Source organism: Rhinolophus ferrumequinum, chromosome 9 (genome assembly GCF_004115265.2).
Source record: "Rhinolophus ferrumequinum isolate MPI-CBG mRhiFer1 chromosome 9, mRhiFer1_v1.p, whole genome shotgun sequence".
Lineage (NCBI taxonomy): Eukaryota > Metazoa > Chordata > Mammalia > Chiroptera > Rhinolophidae > Rhinolophus > Rhinolophus ferrumequinum.
This window is the reverse complement of record NC_046292.1, coordinates 74,428,655-74,441,057: the sequence shown is the minus strand read 5'-3', so window position 1 is coordinate 74,441,057 and position 12,403 is coordinate 74,428,655. Positions and strand designations below refer to the sequence as shown.

The window sequence follows — 12,403 nt, the reverse complement described above, 5'->3', positions numbered from 1 at the left end:
GTTTTTGAATTGGTAAGGATAGTTCCAGCTCTTGGTTCTCCATTGCGCCTGATAGAAAGTTATTTTTCTAAATAAAACTCCTAACAAAAAGCTGTGTATAGCATTATATCTGAAATGTCCACTGCCAAAGGTTTTACTACACAGAAGACTAAATTCTGTGGTAACGCTTGTGTATCATCCCACAGCTTTATATACCCAGGGCCAGTCTTAACTCATTTACACCTCATGCTCTCCAGGCCCTGTATTTGAAGAATTCTCAGATCTTTTCATTTATGACCATTTCACCATGTATTTGTACGAGGTAGGGTCTCTTTAAAAAAAAAAAAAACCAGAATGACTGTTTTTAAAGAAAATGCTCAACACCACATCTTCATAGGGAAACATATTACAAGATTTCTGAGAGTTGTGCAAAACTTCACTATCATGGAAGGTTCCAGTAAGACTGTTAATTTGAGGTGATTTCAGAAGCAAACAAAAATTTGCACAGTTGAATTGCTAATGTAAACTTAAATCTTTATCTATGAATTTACAGGGAGACATGTGGTGGGGATTATTTAACTAGCCAAAATAAGTAGTGTTAAAAATACTTTCCTCAGTTGAGAATGTGAAGATGTCTGGATTCAGGAGGAAAAAATCATGCCAGTTGTTCATAGAAGTTGAACGAATTTGGATAGCTTCTGGTGTTTCTATAGTGACCAACTGACTTAAGCACCAAAAATTAGTAAAAGAGGTGTTTATGCTCCATATGACCATGGCAATATATGATACTAAAAATCATGTCATTTGAAGTCACCTTTTTGAAGTTAAATCAATCACTTTGCAGAATACAGCAATTTTTTTGAAAGAGTTGAGAGAGCTAGTAGTGTCTGATAAATGCAAACGGAAGGTGCAGGCTGATAAGTAATACAACAACAAAAGGAATGAGATTGGACAGATTTCTGATGGAAAAGTTGCATTTTTTAGATGAAGCCTTGTAATTAACATAAATGCAACAGTGGCTAAAGTTAACATTTAACAACAACAACAAAAGCCTGTGACAAATCAAAGGTTTTGCTTGAGTTGTCTAAATTTTGCCCACTTCTAACATTTTTAAATTCACAGTTAAGGGAAATTCCATTATTCTTTTATTAGAACTCTTAATGGAACTTAGCCATTTGCAGCTTCTACCGGCTTCCTCTTCATATCCTTTGTGGCATTGTATCAAAGTCACCTCAGATTGCTTTGGCTTCCCCTGTGAAGACTTCATTCCTTTACAAATTAGTCATCAGGCAATGAGGAACTGAATATAAATGCTAGATGGAGTTCCTTTTGATCTTTGCTTTAAGATTGGTAATAAATTGTAAGTTGTAAGTAGCTAGACTGCTTGATGAGTGATTTTGAAGCTTCCAAGGTTTGGCATGTTGGCATTCTGTTTTATTCTGTGTGTGAAGTGAGGGAAAAGAGAAACGTTTCCACCGAAGCAGCTCCTGCCCGTACGAAGCCTCTCCCCATTTTACCACGCTCCGTCAGGGCAAGTCTGAGTTACTTTTAACCTTGTCTCATGTTGATTAATGTCCACAAAGACTAGAATTCCAGGCACTGAGCAGTGAGCACTCTTTTCTCAACCTCAGAACGTTCCTTTCCTGGTAAATAAAATAATAGAAGGTTGTGATTCAAAGTACATTGTCATTTTAATTAACCAAATATGTTCAAACAAATTAAGTCTTCAAGACAGATAGGTTTTAGTTTAAAACGTTTTGTTTAAAGTTGGTGTAAACATCTCATGCCCAGAGAGATGCCTGGGGTTACTTTTAGGTTAAATATATGCATATATCGTAAATGAAAGCTTATATAACAAAACGTAGGCGGACTGGGGCTTTGCTTTAAGAAAGAATTCAAGGAGAGGAGTGGGTAGGTAGAGTGAAATAAGGTTGGCCATGTGGTGAGGATTATTGAAAATGAATGATGGGTTTGTGGGGTTCATCATTCTATTCCGTGTATTTTTTTCTATATGATTGAAATTTTCCATAACAAAAAAAGGTGCGAAAAGTAAAATAAACTGTGGTCTGCTCCTTGGAGTGAGTGTTACAATGTTCTTTTCCTCTCTAAGCTAGATTCCTTTTATTGTTAATGTTTCCCTTGATGTCATTTTTACCGAAGGGATACTCCACATTTCAGTGGGTTCATTATGCTGAGTAAACTCAGAAATACAACTCCTGTTCTTAAGTTGGCATAATTTCCTGAGGCTTCATCCCAAATTATAGTGGGTCACTTAAATGACAGCCTTGCCTACTAGACACTGCTAAAACAGTTGTAATTACAAAAGGTAGTTCGTAAAACCGTTTTGTTCTCAGGGAATCGGTTATATTTGCTCTTCTTTTCTTCCCCCCAACCAAGATTGCTCCTGCCTGACCCCAGACACAGGAAAGTCACCAGGATAAACAAACTGTGTTGTTTGAGTCAGGCCAGGTGCATTTCTTAATCGTGCCCTAAAGCCATTGTTTAGGTTGCAAATGGTCAGTTGATCTTGTCTTAAATGCTGTTACCAAAAGCAAAGAAAACTTAGAGCAAATGTGCACTCAGAAGGAGTATTAAGGAAAATACCTGATCTGACGACAAATTTTGCTGGAGACTGGAAGAATTTCATTTTGGACTGTTATCTCTGGTTCCATGTCCATAAAAAAAAAATGTTTTTCAGGATTTCTTATATGATAGACTTACACAGAAAGGCTTTGACCAAAGCTAAACTCCCACTTATCTGTCCTAATGAAAGAGAACATTAGTGAAGGTAATCCAAAGCAGCAGGTAATCTGATTGTATTTTGTACATTATATGCTTTCTTCTGTTGTTTTAATAAATACATAATAAACATAGCTTGTAATTTCCGAAAACACACCATACTAACTACCGAAAACACATCATACTAACTACTACCAGGAAAGGTTCAGGGCCAGAGGCTTTCTAGGTCACAGAAAGCCAACCTAGAATTGAGTTTTTCCTTCGGATAAGTCAAGGGTAAGTACAGTAGGCTATAATCAGAACACTTTCATTAAAACTATGCAAATTAGCATGTGCTTTCTGTCTTTGGCCTAAAGGAAATATTACCATGCATGTAAAAGATGCCTCTCTCTTTCTTATTTCCTTCCTTCCTTCTTTTCTTTCTTGTTAGATTTTATCCAAATTATGTGTTCACGGGGATATCTAGGTTTATGACCTAAACACAGATGTCTGTAATCTGCTAATGTAAAAAGCTATTATAAAATATGAAAATGTTTGGAAGGAAAAAGTTACAAAATTCTGTTTAGGTTTATAGTGGTTTTTAACATCTGCAAAGTTGACTAAGTTCCTAAACACACTTAACCTGTATGAATTGATACATACTCAACCATTAAAAGTCAGTCTTTAACAGGTTGTCACTATTAGAGTTTCTGTATTTTGTGAAATGGGCTTCTCATTTTCTTTTAGACTGTTGTTATTTTAATAATTTTCTACGTTTTTAGACATAAATCAGTGGACACACATGAGAAGTAACATTATTATGTAGCTCCTGTGTTGGTGAAGTAAGCTTTTTCTTATGATGACTAGTGTTATTTTAGTAATTTTTCTACATACATAGACATATATCAGTTGAACTGTAAACAAGTTCGTATGTGTCAAAAAAAAAACAGCTATGTATAAATATTCTTGACATAAGTTAGCATATGAGTAGGTAAAAAACAAACCTTAGTGCTTTACTCAACCAGGGGTCCTTCATGTAGCAATCTCAGCTATCTAAAACACAACTCAGAACCTACAAGTAAGCCAGCCTGCGCCCAGACTGTCAAAATTATTGTTTAATTCTCTCTTCCCACCTCATTACTTCTTCAGTCCCCTCCCCCATCCACAAACAGTCCACTTAAAAAAAAAAAGCTAGTTCTAATAAACAAAGATGCCTGGTTTCCCAAACCACAGTCAACCCTAGCAGCCCAGCCGTTAAATAGAGGGTGGTTATTGCTTCAAGAAGTCAGAGCCCCATTAAGAAGTGGCAGCATACTAAATGAAGGCAAGGCCAAGGCCATAAAAACTATAAGTCATTAACAGAGGAACTCTAAAAATGCAGCTACCCATAACCACTTAATTTGGACCCAGGTACCCAAATATCCCCATACATTTTAGTAGTCTCAGGGTAAAATAATTGGGCCTAAATTACATCAAGAAACAGTTGTTTTGTTTTAAAATAGTAGAGATGTTTATAAGCTATTTTTAGAAACATTGATATTTTAAGACTAAATTGTTTATCTTGAGAACTCTCTTAGGAGCACCTGGTTCTTAAAAATGTTCAATAAAGGAAGTATTACTATAGAGAGTGGTTTAATGAAAAAGAAATAGCGAAAGAGGTTGAATGTGTGTTGGTGGTTGGGTAAAGACACAAAATTTTGTGAGCATAAACGATGAGGAGGGTAGAATCAATATTTCCCCAAATTATTCATTTATATAATTAGATACTATAAAGGTATTAAGTCTTTGAGAATTACTATAAGATATTTTTATCTTAAACATTACTCTAGGCATAACTTGAGAGGAATAATTATAAGTTACTGGGTCAGTACAGTCCATTTTTAATTGCAGTGTTAAATATACAAAAATATTGGTATGTGTTTCCATATTCTACAGGTCCTAAGACTACTGTAAGACCTGTTGTTAATGCAAACATGGCTAGGAATCCATATCTTCTACTCGTGTACCGTGAAATACAACAAAAAGTGCAAAATATTTTCTGCAGCTTCGTTTGGACAGGAGCATACAGCAAAAATCGATTTCAAAAGTCTTATGGGGAAAAACAATCTTGGTTTCTACCACTGTCTTTTCTTTCTTAAGGGACCAATATTTTCTGTGACATCAAGTTTTATAAATACATATATCATGCCTTCAGAAAAAGGAGCAGTTTCATTTTGGAAATGATGTATTGATTTACATTTCTCCATTAATCAGATTTGTCTAGTGATTTCAGATAACAAAAGTCACTTTGCCCCGTTCTTTACGTTTGAAGAATAATGGCCATTTGACTCAATCCTGAGGCAGCCACAGGATTGTCAAGCCTTCATTATCCCCTGTGCTTTGAGTAACATAATGTAGCAACAGAGCGCTTTGAGTTGTTCTAGAGAGGGAAGTGGGAATTTGGATTATTGCCTGCTGGCCCCGTTGAGCTTTGAGCTATCTGCTGTCTGGAAATAGCAAGTGCCGTTTTTAATGGATCCAGCACTCTACAATAGCCAGATTTTCATGGCACATGCAGATAAAGAAGCAAGTTATTGATTTGGCATGTTTGTGCCATGCTGAAAACAGTTCCCTGCAGCAGATTGTCCAAAGCCATTTGTGCACTTAACTCTACTCCCCATCTTTGGCAAAGACTAAAAACTGTTTAAAAGGTAATTTTAGTGATGTTGCTAAATATCAGGAACAATTGGATCAATGTCTAATTGAGTCCCTTTATTGTTATATGTTCACATGTCATTCTGAAATCATGCTCAGGTTATGGCCTTGAAACACAGGGAAGTGAGCACTTCAGTAAATATTAAACCCATTTGTTGGCCCAGTCGTCTCTACTCTAAAGCCAAATGAATGACTCAGCTTCAAAATACAGGGCATACTAAATAAAGGAGCTCTCTTGATGTAAACGCTGTACTTTCATTTGTTAAAATATCTTCCCTCTCAAGGTGACCATCTAATTCTTACAGAAGATGTGGATACAGTTCAGCTGTTTGCTGCCTCAACAGTGGGTATCTGTAGCTACCCTTTTGCTTTCTGACCTGTGCCGACCTGATCCAAAAGCATTTTCCTCATTTGTAACACTCCTCAGCTGGTGATTCAGGTTGAGTAGCAGATCATATTGGAGCCTAACTCTGATACTGTATCTACCGTGTTTTCTAGAAAATGAGACCGAGCTGGAGCATCACCTCTAATGCGTCTTTTGGAGCAAAAATTAATATAAGACCCAGTCTTACATTGTATTATATAAGACTGGGTCTTATATTTTATTATATAAGACATGGTATTATATTATGTTATATTATGTTATGTTATGTTATACCCAGGCTTATATTATATTATATTATATTATATTATATTATATTACATTATATTATATAAGACCCGGTCTTATATTACAATAAGACTGGGTCTTATATTAATTTTTGCTCCAAAAGACACATTAGAGCTGATGGTCTAGGTCTTATTTTCGGGGAAACATGATAGGTATTTTTTCTCTTTTTCCTTCTAACACGGCATTGTTCTAAAAATTAGACATCTTTTTACATGTTAGTTTATTGTGTTACTGTAACTGCAGGGATAGGTGATATTGGAAGTATGTGTAAATGGCAGAGATTTTAATGTTGTTAAAGTGATATACCCAGGGACCCGTAGATGTCCGAATTCTCTGACAGTTATCCTGAGGATTGACAAAGAGAATTGAATCTGAGTGGATTATTATTATTATTAAACTATTCAAAGTACACCACATAACTGACACTATCCTCAAAGCTTAACATGCACACATAACTAACAAATTTATCTTTATACCAACCCTGTAAGATTAGTACTCTTATTATCCCCTATTTTACAGATGAAGAAATTGAGGCATGGAGACATAAGGTCAGGGTCACACAGCTCACAAGTTACAGAGCTGTTTGGCTGCAGAGTCCATGCCTGTCACCCCTATGCCACAAGTACCGCAGCTGAAAATCCACAGTGTAAGACACTCTAATAAAAGGTGGATAGACAAACAGCTCAAGGTCAAGGTTGAAGTGGGCCTTCTTTCCCTACTTCTGTCTGCCCGACTCCAAATCTAAATCTAAGTAGGTAAGCTTTATGTGGAAATAGAGGTGTGAGAAGCAGTAAGGACAGACAGAGGACAGATATAGACAGGGGAGGAGCATTGAGGATTCCATTGAATGACCTCTCTGTAAAGCAAAAATAAAGCAGCCAAGCTTATCCTAAAAACCCCCACTCCCACCTCCACTCTTCCCCTGCCTGATTAATTCACCATCAGCCTGGGGCAAAGGAAAGTGGATTTAAGCTGGACTTCAGAGCTGATGTGATCAGAGACTAACACTGCCAGGAACTCTGTTTCTAATAGAACCCCGTCTCACACGCTTTGCTCCCCGAATCCCCTCTGTGGAGGGGAGGGTGGGGCAGGTTGGCAGCACAGTGGTTCTAGCCAAAGGACTGGAAGTCTTTCGGACCAACACAACAGGATGTCCAAGCCAGAGCAATAGGGTGAGTCAGAGCCCAAAAGCCTGAAGCACTGAGAAAGACTGAGGAGAAAATCAGCTGAGGTCATGATACATGCAGCTGGGATAACGGCCACAGGCAAGTTAGAAACAGGCAGAATGCTGTCCTGTCCCGTTTATCAGGATACCAGCTAGCATTTGGGACTGCCTTCTATGGGCAGGTGGAGTCATGACGCAGAAGATGGACCGTTTCCCGGGTCGCTGTTGAAGAAGATCCTCTCCCCTCTACCACCCACCCAAGCACTCCCAGGAATATTAGCAATAGGGAAAAAGCAAAGCTCGTGATCAGATCCTTTGCTGACATTCAGTATAAAAGCATTGATTAAAAAGATAATCAAAGGAAGATCTACAGAGGTATAGCAGTTAACTGTGTTTGCAAATGATTTATCAAGTCGAAAAATACCTGTTGCTGCTGTCATTGGTTATACGCTGCCTCTGTGAAGTTCACTAGCTTAAGGAAGAACGAGGAAGAACGAGGAGTTGGGGACAAGGAACTGCATTGTACGTACCGAGAACAGAGGATGTGTCTGTACCACCCATCCCTGGGCAGCTTGTCTCCTACTTCTCACCAGCCACCCCACTGCTTAGCTTCTGTCATCAGTCTTTTCACCCAGTTAAAATGCATCACCATTCTCACAGCCTGCCCCAACGCTTTTTTTGTGTCTCACCACCAGTGTGCACTACCCCTTACCAACTTTTCCCATCCCCATTGGGACAACAGACTTGGCTAGGACACAATCCACTTGATAGGTTAGGGTTGCCGGAGTTAGCAAATAAAAACACGGGACACCCAGTTAAATTTGAATTTCAGATAAACAATGAGTATTTTTTATTAGTATATAAGTATGTCCCGTACAATATGTGTGACATGTTTATACTAAAATTTTATTCTTTTATCTGAAATGCATGTGTAACTGGGTGTATTATTCTTATCTGGCAAACCTAGTTGCATGTCATTACAGATTTCACTTTGGCAAACTGAGATAGAAAGATGAAAAGGAGAGAAATAAAACAGTATTTTAAAACCTCCCCCGTATGTAATGTGAAGGATCTGAGAAAACTGGTTCTGTTCCTCATGCCATCCTTATATAGTGTGCCTGGTCTCCCGGTCAAAGGCTGACCCTTGTGTCAGATATAGTATTAAAACATTTCGTATTTTAGCTCAGAAGATAATACAACTAACTCATTTGACTTTGGTTCTCTAAAATCTTAGGACAGCATTTTACCCTGAGAAATCTGTCTGGAAAATTGCTTGCTTCGAAGGCACACAGAAGTTACATTTAAAAGTATCCATACCTTGTTTTCAAGGAAGAAGAATATTCCCCCTAAAAAGCATCATTTGTTTCTCAGCAATGCCTTTTCAGTACAATGAATGACTAATTGGTAGCTAAAGTGATTTTCATGGAGATGTCCTGAGAAACAGTGATGCTGGCGGTGCTTAGAACACCGGTTGGCAGCCAGTAGAGAAAGGAGGACGCTAGTATTGCTGTGCTCCTCTGTAGCTCTGCTGCTCAAGTGTGCAGACTGCCGAGAGCCCTGTGATTGGTGGCGTGTGAGTTGATGCTGATTGTGGGGTGGGCTCACAGGCCTGGCCTGTATCTTCCTCAGCACAAGGCTCACGGCCCCTGCAAGGCCCCAGTCTCTGCCTGTCTCATCTCCTGTGATGACCAGCCTTTGGTACAGATGCTGACTTGCGCAATTTCCAGAATTCTGTTGACAAAGAAGAGTGAAATGAAAGTATTTCCATGGGCCTGTAACTCCTTCTCTCTTGGGTTTTTGTGCAAGATTAAGAAGATGTGATTACAGTTAGCATCCCTGATGCTTTTCTAGTGTGTCCATTCACACTGTTCTCTTGAAATGGGAAAACTAGAGAGTTTAGCATATGGGGAGAAAATAAGTTAACCAGCTTCTTCTAACGATTGTTAATATTTTCCATTATTCAGCACTCTATCTTTGGGTGCCTTTCAGAATTCCAGAGATATTTTAAATCCACGTGTGTCAAATAAAAATAAAGGAGTTTTCAAAACTCAAGTTCTTTTTAATTTGACTCCATTATATGGAATACACATGGGTAAGAAAGGAGACTATTCCATTTTTAATTACTGCAAAGTAAAATAATCCAGCTGCTATGCATAAAACAGAAATCTCTAATTCAATTTAGATGTTTTTTGGACAAGGATAATTTTAAAGCTGCTTGTTTGTCTTCGTTCCTCACTTTTTATTTCTTATCAACACTGTCTTTTTTCTAATTTAATTTAAAACAAAGTTTTAAGTTGATATAATTAAGGTTTTTTGGTTTGCTCTCTCCCTCAGCCATGGGGGCCCCTTCCTTTCTATGATGTTTTTTTTCAGTTTGTCTCTCAATGCCAGCTGATTAGCTTCTCCTATTTTTTTGTTTTATACTCATATTTATTGCTGTTCCACATACTTTTGCATTTCTCCACTTAATTTCTTAGATGTTCTTGCTTGTTACCCTCCATTATGTTTCTGCTTAGGGATGTAACTCTTTGGATCTGCAACATGGTAGATTCTGGTACTTGATTTCCCTTTCTTTGGAAACAGTAATATGAAGTCAACACTGGGTTCATCCATTCTCCCGAATCTTAAACTACAGAGCTGGGAAGTCCCTTAGACACGTAACCCCACTGCCTGTCCCCATTCCACCTCTACTGTACCGGTAAGGAAGAGGCCGCCTTGTCTTGCTGAAACCCAGATTAATTTCACCTTCTCTGCATCTTTTCTGATGCACACAGAGAATTGTTTCCATGCCACCAAAAGGACGTGCATGTCGTTATTATCTGACTCATCATACTCAGAGTTCAGTTCCATCTAGGGAACAGCACACAATAACGAGGATACGATGCTTATAACCCATGAGGCAGGAGGGCAAGATGGCGACAAATATTGCAGTATAATTATTTTGCTCTGTTATATACTTATTATTGACATACCTATTCCACCCTACTACACTGTGGATGTCTTTAGGACAGGGGTCATATCTCACTTGTCTTTTTCTTCCCCTCCAGGAAAAATTACGGACTAGAATGTGTTGTATATATGAAGTGTATTTTATTTTTCTTTTGATCTACATACCATAACTATAAAAAGCACTTACCCATCATCCCACAGCAAATACAGGATAAAAGTCCTGTCTTTCAATTCCTAATTTGGGGCTCTGTCCATGTCACATAGTTGGCATGTTCTGGTAGCGATAACCACAGCTATGAGAGCAGGTACTAAGTATGTTCTCTGTTTTTAATTATCAAATAGGTAATACTTGAACTTTGCACCATCTTCAAAAAACGTCTCCTTCTAACCCTGTCTTATAGACCCATGTTCTGCTTTCCAGAGGCAACCACTGTTTCTGTTTTTGTGTGTATACTTCTAAAGCTATTTTTTGCATAATCAAACACTTACCTACATATGTGTTCTTATATAGAGATGGGTATGCTTTTTTATTCAAACATTAACATACTACAAATTATCTGTTTATGTCTTGGAGATAATATCAATTGGGACATAAAGAGCTGCCTTGTTCCTTTGGTTTTAAATAGATGTATATGTTCTATACCAGATATTTACCATCTTTATTTAACTAGACTCTTATTGCTAGGTCTTTTGGTGGCTTCTGAGCTTTGGATCTTACAGGCAGTGCTGCAGTGTATCATCTCACAAACATGCCATTTCATGCATGTGTAGATACTAGCTAGGTGGTACATTTCTCGAAGTGGGATGGCTGGGTCACAGGTGCGTGCATTTCGATCGTGATCGGAATTGACAGATACCCGCTAAACAAGATATTCCAAGGGATACTCCCATCCACGGGGTAAAACAGTGCTTGCTCCCCCACACCCTCCCCTACACACTGTATCAACTGACTTTCAAAATCCTTTCCTGTGAGGGAAAACATGGTATCTTATTATACAGAGGGTGTCAAAAAAATGTATGCACATTTTAAGAAAGGAAAAAAAACTGTGTTCACGTGGTAATACTCAATAGATACTGATAACAAAAGATGAATACAAGTCATGTATATACAGTTTTTTTGGCACCCCTGGTAGTTTTAATTTCTATTTCTTTTTTGAGTGTAGCCACTCAGTTGTTAGAAATAGCCACAAAGATAGAATGATTTGGTCTTTGATTTTATGTAGCTACCTCCACATTCAAAACTTGAAGTTGACTCCTACACATACCAGCTGTGTGACCTTGCTGAGATACTTAACGTTTTTTTTACCTCTGTTTCTGCCTCCATAAAGTAAGAATAATAATACTGTATGTATTTCATAGACTCTAAAACACTCTTAAGACTTGCCGTTAATTAAAATGGCACTGCCCGTTATAATGTTGAGACATCATTGATTAGAAGATACATCTCAAATTGAAAGATGCTAAAATTGTAAAGAAGAAATGTACATTTTAGAATTAATGAAATTTACTAGTACCTGCCTTATAGGAATATCGTAAGGGTAAAATGGATAACATCTGGAATAGCTCCCAGCACACAGTAAGTGCTCAGTAAATGTCTGTGACTATTCTTGCTGTAAAATGATAGTTACTAGAAAGACAGCTCCACCACTTGTATTCAGCTCATAGTACATTCTCAATTAATAGCAGTTGCTGTTACTGTTATGAATGTAAAATTATGGTTATTAGAATGGAAGCAGGGATTTTGTCTGTTTTGTTTAACTCTGTTTCTCCAGCACTTAAAACAGTGCTTGGCCTATGGGAGGTGCTCTATAAATGTTAGTTGATTCGAGAAGTTCATCTACTTCCTCTTCTAAAACTTCAGCCGAGGTATACGTAGAAATCTTAATTTTTCCTGAGTAGCAGATGCAGTGGTGTGGATCGTAGGGGTCTGTGGTTTTTACTCTCCTCTCCTCATCCCTATACTCACCAAATCTTCTAGACCTTATGATTTCATTTTTATTATAAAATAACTGAGCACTATGGAGCTCAGTGTAAACGTTTAAAAACCTTTATTTATGAACCCCAAAACTTTGAATACAAAGGAATCTTCAGAATATTGTTGGTATACTTTTTTCTCTCCTAAACACTAGTAGTCAAAGTGTGTTTCATGTCATCTATATAGGATCCTAACAAGAATTTTATAAGATTTGTGTGAGTCCTACATTTTAGCGTTTTGCATTTGTAAACTA

General features: G+C 37.7%; 1 protein-coding gene across 4 annotated transcripts in view; it reads left to right on the top strand.

The window, feature by feature from the left end:
* Window positions 1-12,403, top strand: part of CDKAL1 (CDK5 regulatory subunit associated protein 1 like 1) — a 623,742-nt gene that overhangs the window by 504,054 nt on the left and 107,285 nt on the right. The gene's annotated exons all lie outside the window — the stretch shown is intronic.